Genomic DNA, 6,701 nt, shown 5'->3' on the forward strand with positions numbered 1-6,701 from the left:
ATAGTGAATTGCAGGTAAGCCTGGACTAGAGCAAGACCCTATCTCAAAAATAAATAAATAAATAAATAAACTGATACCATACGATGGGAAAGCAGGAAAAGAGGAAAGAAAAATACAGTATGGTACCCATGTTTAAAATTTACATAAAAAAATTTTTTTTAACAAACATGCCTTGGGAATCTCTTCTTCCCAAGGACTATATGGTACTTAGTCATCAAGTGAGGTCTTGAAAAATAGACAAAGCTTGTGTTGTATCGTGTCAACAGAATTGCTCATCTCACATATACTTGGGGTTTGTAAGACAAGACCATCCTGTTTAGAACTACTCATGGCAGGGCTCATGGTGAACACCTGGTTCCTCCTACTGAGGAGACTGAGGCAGGAGTATCATGAGTTCGAGGCTAGCCTGGGCAACACAGCAAGACCCTGTCACAAAAAAAAAAAAAAAATCCTGCCCATATTCCTCCATTCTCCACTTATAGAAGAGACTCTATTGCTTGTCATTCTTAAGCTAGGCATGGTGGTGCACGTCTATAATACCAGCACTTGGAAGGCAGAGATAGAAGGATCACTGTGAGTTTGAGGCCACCCTGAGACTATGTAGTGAATTCCAGGTCAGCCTGGGCTAGTGAAACCCTACCTCAAAAAAACAAAACAAAACAAAAAATACATAAATGTCCAATAGGAAATGCAGCCAATTTGGTAACTTCTCTTGGCAGAAAGAGTTCAACACGTCTTACCTTCACTCCTGCCTCAAGTTGCAAGCTTGACAACAGCGCAGGTCTAGTACAGTCGAAAGCAATGGACCCTACGCTACGTCCATTCCTTGTTGTTGCTGCTACTGTTGCGAGTGTCACACATCTGCGTTCTTTGGTGACGTGGGGGTGCAAGTGTGTGAGTGCTCACGCATGCGTAGAGGCCAGGTCAGTGTCAGGCGTCCTTATCGCTCTCCACCGTACGTTCTGAGATCAGGTCTCTCACCAAACCTAGAGCACCTGTTTGACTAGACTAGCTTGTCACTAAGCCCTAGGGATGTGCCTGCCTCCAACTTCCCAGCCTGGGACAAAAGGCACAAACACCACCATATCCAACATTGTAGGTGGGTCTGAGGATCCACACTCAGGTTGTCACGCTGCTGAAGCAAGCACCTAACCCACTTTTTCTCCACAAATTACTTGCTCTGGTCTTTTTTGCGGGAGGGGAGTAGAGGGGTGCAAGGGATCAAACCCAAAGTCTCATACATTTTAATCATGTACTCCTACAACTAAGCTTCCCCAGCCCCTTTCCAGTCTTTAATGAGCTGCTCAGGACAGCCACACAGATCCTGCCTTGTTACAAATCTACCTACTTACAACTGTAATTATGACAGAAGCTAAGAACCACTTCATATTACTGCCATGAGGGGTACAGCAGTAGCTATTACTAGGTGTAGAGCCAGGAAGAAACTAACTTAAGAGAAAGTACAGCTTAGGAACTAGCAAAAGTGAATTTTAATAGCCTGACTAAAAATAAGCCAAATATCAAACTTACTGAAGTCAAGAGTGAAGAAACTGAAAATATCTTGTGTAGGAGTCAAGGAAAAGAGATTTACTTCACTGCAAGCTCAGTATGGAGCAATAGCTACAAATCATCAACAAAGAAGATGCAACGGCAGCTTTCTTTAGCAAAAGCATCATTCAGGGCAAGGTAGTAACAGGCCAGTGTCCTCAATCAAGAGGATTTGGCACTTAGGTTAACAGCCCTGGAAAGCATTATTTTATAAAGGATAACGCCAACAAGAAGAAAGCCCTCAAAACAGTGACCAGGAATCCTATCATTTAGGAAGACATCAGAGCTAAAATACTGGCATGTTCAGTGAACACTTTAATTACTGTGATACCTATCCCTCTTTTTTTTTTTTTTTTAATTTATTGCAAGTAGAGAGAAACAAGAGAGAGAATGAACATGTCAGGGTCTCTAGCCACTGCAACTGAACTCCAGACACATATACCTCTTTGTGCACCCATCTTTACATGGGTACTGGGAATTGAACCCAGGTAATTAGGCTTTGCAGGCAAGTACCTTAGTCACTGAGCCATCTCTCTAGCCTCCAAATATTTTTAGTAATATCAAAGGAGAGCAATTAGATTTATTCTGTGTGGTTTCAATGAGAGGACTGATGATGAACTGGAGGAAGTTATAAGAGAATACTAATCAAATGTTATTCTCATTATTGCAATAAAAATGAAACCACTGTATAAGAAAAATACTGCTCACTGAAATATTAATGGGAAAAATCATAATCACATTAAAGATGATCCTGAGAACGATTTCCTGGAGCAGGAAAGCAGCGTCATTCTCTAATGACCATTTGCTGACCACTCCCGTGGGCCATGAACCATTCATAGCATTTCATCCATATCCCTATCCTCACAGAATTTGCATTCCAGTGATCAGCAAGACAAATGTGAGTGAATATATAAGCAAACAAGGGACATCACAGTTTACAAAGAACACTGAAGACAACAGCTGTGTGGGGTGGCACACGCTTATAAACTCTTCAGCAGGGAAACAGAAATGAAGCAGCAGCTAGAGAACAGGGTATCAAAAGGGGTTTTTGTTGTTTTTCCTGAAAATAGGATTCATTAATTAATTCAAACTTTAGTTACCTAAATTATACTTATTTTCCTTTGGATATTATGCTAAACTATCTTACTGCCTCAATAACATTACAATTGGGAATAATTATACAAAGTTCTACATTAAAAATAAAATCACTAGCTGGGCATGATGGCGCACGTCTTTAATGCCAGCACTGGGGAGGAAGGTAAGAGGGTCTCCATGAGTTTGAGGCCACCTTGACACAACAGTGAATTCCAGGTCAGCCTGGGCTAGAGTGAGACCCTGCCTCGAAAAACCAAAACAAAACAAAACAAAAACAACAGCAACAAAAAACCCCCACCAAAACAAACAAACAAAAAAAATAGCACATGCATCTGCAGTGGTTGGAGGCCCTGGCGCACCCATTCTGTCTCTCTCTGCTTCTAAATAAACACATACATACATATATATGTCTACATATAAATATATAATTTAAATGCTGGGTATGATTGCACACACCATTAGTCACAGCCCTGAGTAACAGAAACAGGTGGCTCTCTAGGGCTCACTGGCTAAGCCAGTCTAGCCATATCAGTGAGCTCCAGATTCAATGAAATACTGTCTCATAAGCAAAACAAACATGAGGAGCAACTGAGAACATCCAACATCAATCAACACACACATGCATGTGTTCTCACATGCCTATAGACACACACCAAAGACTACTTACACATGCAAAAACATGACTGACAGGATACTCACCATCTACTGAGAAAATGATTACCAGCTACTATCTCACAATAAATACAAATCTGCATGTGTCAGACATGTGACAACTACTCTTGTATGACACAGACATTATTGCAACACAAAACAGCACGTGTTCAAACCAAGTTTATTAAGACCCGGAACTACACCAGGCTAACAGGGTGAAATCATGATCATGTACATCTTCTGATCCTACGAGGCTGAGAAAAAGAAAAAGTGGACATGGGTGAAGCATGGCGGCAAATGCCTATAATCTCAGCTCTGGGGAAGCAAAGGCTCGGACTATGAGTGTGCAGCCGCCTGGGATTAAGTCAACAAATCACATATCAGTTAATTATGCAATTATGCTAATTTGTATTCCTTTTCTAACCTTTGTTCTGCATAAAACAGAGAATAAAGAAACAATCAGGGGCTAAAGAGATGGCTAAGTGGTTAAAGTACTTGCCTGCAAAGCCTAAGGACTCAGGCTGGGTTCCTCAGGACCCACGTAAGCCAGAAACACAAGGTGGTGCATGAATCTGGAGTTCGTTTGCAGTGGTTAGAGGGCCCGGTGCACCCATTCTCTATTTGACTCTTTCTCTCTCTCAAATAAGTAAAATATTAAGAAAGAACAGAAACAAACAAGCACGGCTGAAAAGATGGCTCACTGGTTAAGGCGCTTGCCTGCAAAGCCAAATAACCTGGGTTCAATTGCCAGTACCCATATAAAGCCAACTGCACAAAGTGGTGCATGCATCTGGAGTCCATTTGCAGCAGCTGGAGGCCCTGGTGCACCCATTCTCCCCCCCCCCCCCCCCCCTCTCTCTGTCCCTCTCTTTATCTCTGCTTGTAAATATATAATAATTTTAAAATTGGTGACACATGTCTTTAGTTCCAGCACTCACTACTTGAGAGGCTAAGGTAAGACTGCCATGAATTAAGGCCAGCCTGACATTACAGCATGAGTTCCAAGCCAGCCTGGACTAGAATGAAACCCTGCCTCAAAAAAAGAAAAAGAGGGAATAAAACCTTTTTGCTTGTGCCTGTGTATAGCACGTGTGGGGTAGTGTGTGTGTAGTATGCACATGTATGTACACCCCACGTGTCTGAGTGCAGAGGCCAGAGGGGAATGTCTGGTGTCCCCATCACTCATCCTCATGTTTCCTTGACAGAAGTGTCTCTAGGGTTCCAGAGCTTGTAGCTTTCAGGAACTTGAGAACACTGGGTTGCAGATATGCATGGCAATGTCCATGGGTGACCTCAGGCCCGCTCAGACTCTCAAGCTTGCACAGGAAGCATCCTTACCCACTGAGCCATCTCTCCAGCCCCCTAAACAGTTTTGTTTTGGTTTTTTTTTGAGGCAGGGTTTCACTATTGTAGCTCAGGCTGACCTCAAACTCTTGATCCTCCTGCTTCAGCCTCAGGAATGCTAAGTTTACATGTATGTGCCACCATATCCAGCTAGGGGGTAAAAAAAGACCTCTAGAGAGATGGCACAGTGGTTAAGGCACTTGCCTGCAAATCCTAATGACCCAGGTTTGATTGCTCAGGACCCACATAAAGCCAGATGCATAAAGTGGTGCATGCGTCTGGAATTCGTCTGCAGCGGCTTAGAGCCATGACGTGCCCCTTGCAAATAAATAATTTTGTTTTCAAAATGAGGTCTTGCTCTAGCCCAGGCTGGCCTGGGATTCACTATGTAGTCTCAAGGTGGCACTGAACTCACAGCACTCCTCCTACCTCTTCCTCCCCAGTGCTGGGCTTAAAGACATGTACTACCACACCTGCCTTTTTTGTTTGTTTGTTTGTTTTTCGAGGTAGGGTCTCACTCTAGCTCAGGCTGATCTGGAATTCACTATGTAGTCTCAGGGTGGCCTCGAACTCATGGTGATCCTACCTTGGCCTCCTGAGTGCTGCGATTAAAGGCATGCGCCACCATGCCCGGCTTTCTGACATAATTTTTAAATTAAAAAAAAAAAAGGTCAAAGCATACCATACATATCTGTTTATGTAACCTTAGAAAAGCCTTCTGTCTCTATCCACCCTACGAGGTTCCATTACAACAGCTTGTTAATTTTCATTATATTTGCTACAATTGCTAAAGATTTGTTTGCTTGGTTTTATTGTTTACCTTCTCATTGGATTGAAAAGCAGAAAAATCTTGGCAACTTTAGTCACCTGTTCCTATGCAGACAATTGGTATTACAAGAGCTGACCTCAGAATATTAATGTGAGTACATGTGCTCTACAACTTAGTACAGTCCAATGGAAGCACAATTATGTGTGTGTGTGGTATGTATGCACACATGCTCATTTGTATGTGTATGGGTGTGTGCATACATGTATATGCACATGGAGGCCAGAGACTGACACTGAGAATTTTCATTTTCAGTGAAGCAGGCTCTTACTTGAGCCTAGAGCTCACCAATTCAATTACTCTAACTTACCACACTGCCCTGTGGTTCCCCTGCCTCAGCCTCCCTAGAGCTGGGATTACAGACACATACTACCACACTCACCTGGCATATGTGGGTCATGAGGATCCAAATTCCAGTCCTCATGCTTGTATGGCAAGTGCTTCCTACTGAGTCATCTCTCCAGCCCAGCAGCATCATTTTAAAAGTTTTTATGGACTGAAGAGATGGCTCAGCACTGAAAGGTGCTTGCTTACAAAGCCTGACAGGCCTGAGTTCAATTCTCCATTACCCATGTAAAATTAGATGCAAAGTAGCACATGAGTCTGGAGTTCAACTGCAATTGCATGAGGCCCTGATGCACCACTCTCTCCCTCTCTCTTCCCCCTCTTATCAAATAAATCAGTAAAAATATTAAAAAGAAGTTTTTACATTTAGTCTCGATATGACTAATTAGGTTGATTTTTTTTGAATGGCAAATAAGCTCTTCAATATAAGGAGAAACTTCTCTGGGTTATTTTATACTATGCTTTTATGTATCTATTTTTGAAGTATTTATAGCCATTTTCATGAGAGATACAAGTCTACAGTTTCTCTTACCATGGGTTGTCCATTTGGGTGTCAGGGTATTGATGGCCAGAAGATGAGGTAGTACACAGCTCTGCTTCCCTAGTATTGTTTTTCTCTTTACATGATCACCTCAAAAAACGCTGGAAGGTCACTGGTGAAAACTGACCTTGACCCACAGATAAAAATCTCCACAAGCTAAGGAAGAATGGGATCCTCTGTAGCCTGATAACAAGCACCCACCAATATGTACAGTCAGCAGACTTCACAGTGAAAGCAAAAAGCTAGCCTGATAACAAGCACCCACCAATATGTATAGTCAGCAGACGTCACAGTGAAAGCAAAAAGCTTCCCAATTAAGATCAAAACTAAAACAATTCGGGCTGGAGAGAT

Source organism: Jaculus jaculus, chromosome 3 (genome assembly GCF_020740685.1).
Source record: "Jaculus jaculus isolate mJacJac1 chromosome 3, mJacJac1.mat.Y.cur, whole genome shotgun sequence".
Lineage (NCBI taxonomy): Eukaryota > Metazoa > Chordata > Mammalia > Rodentia > Dipodidae > Jaculus > Jaculus jaculus.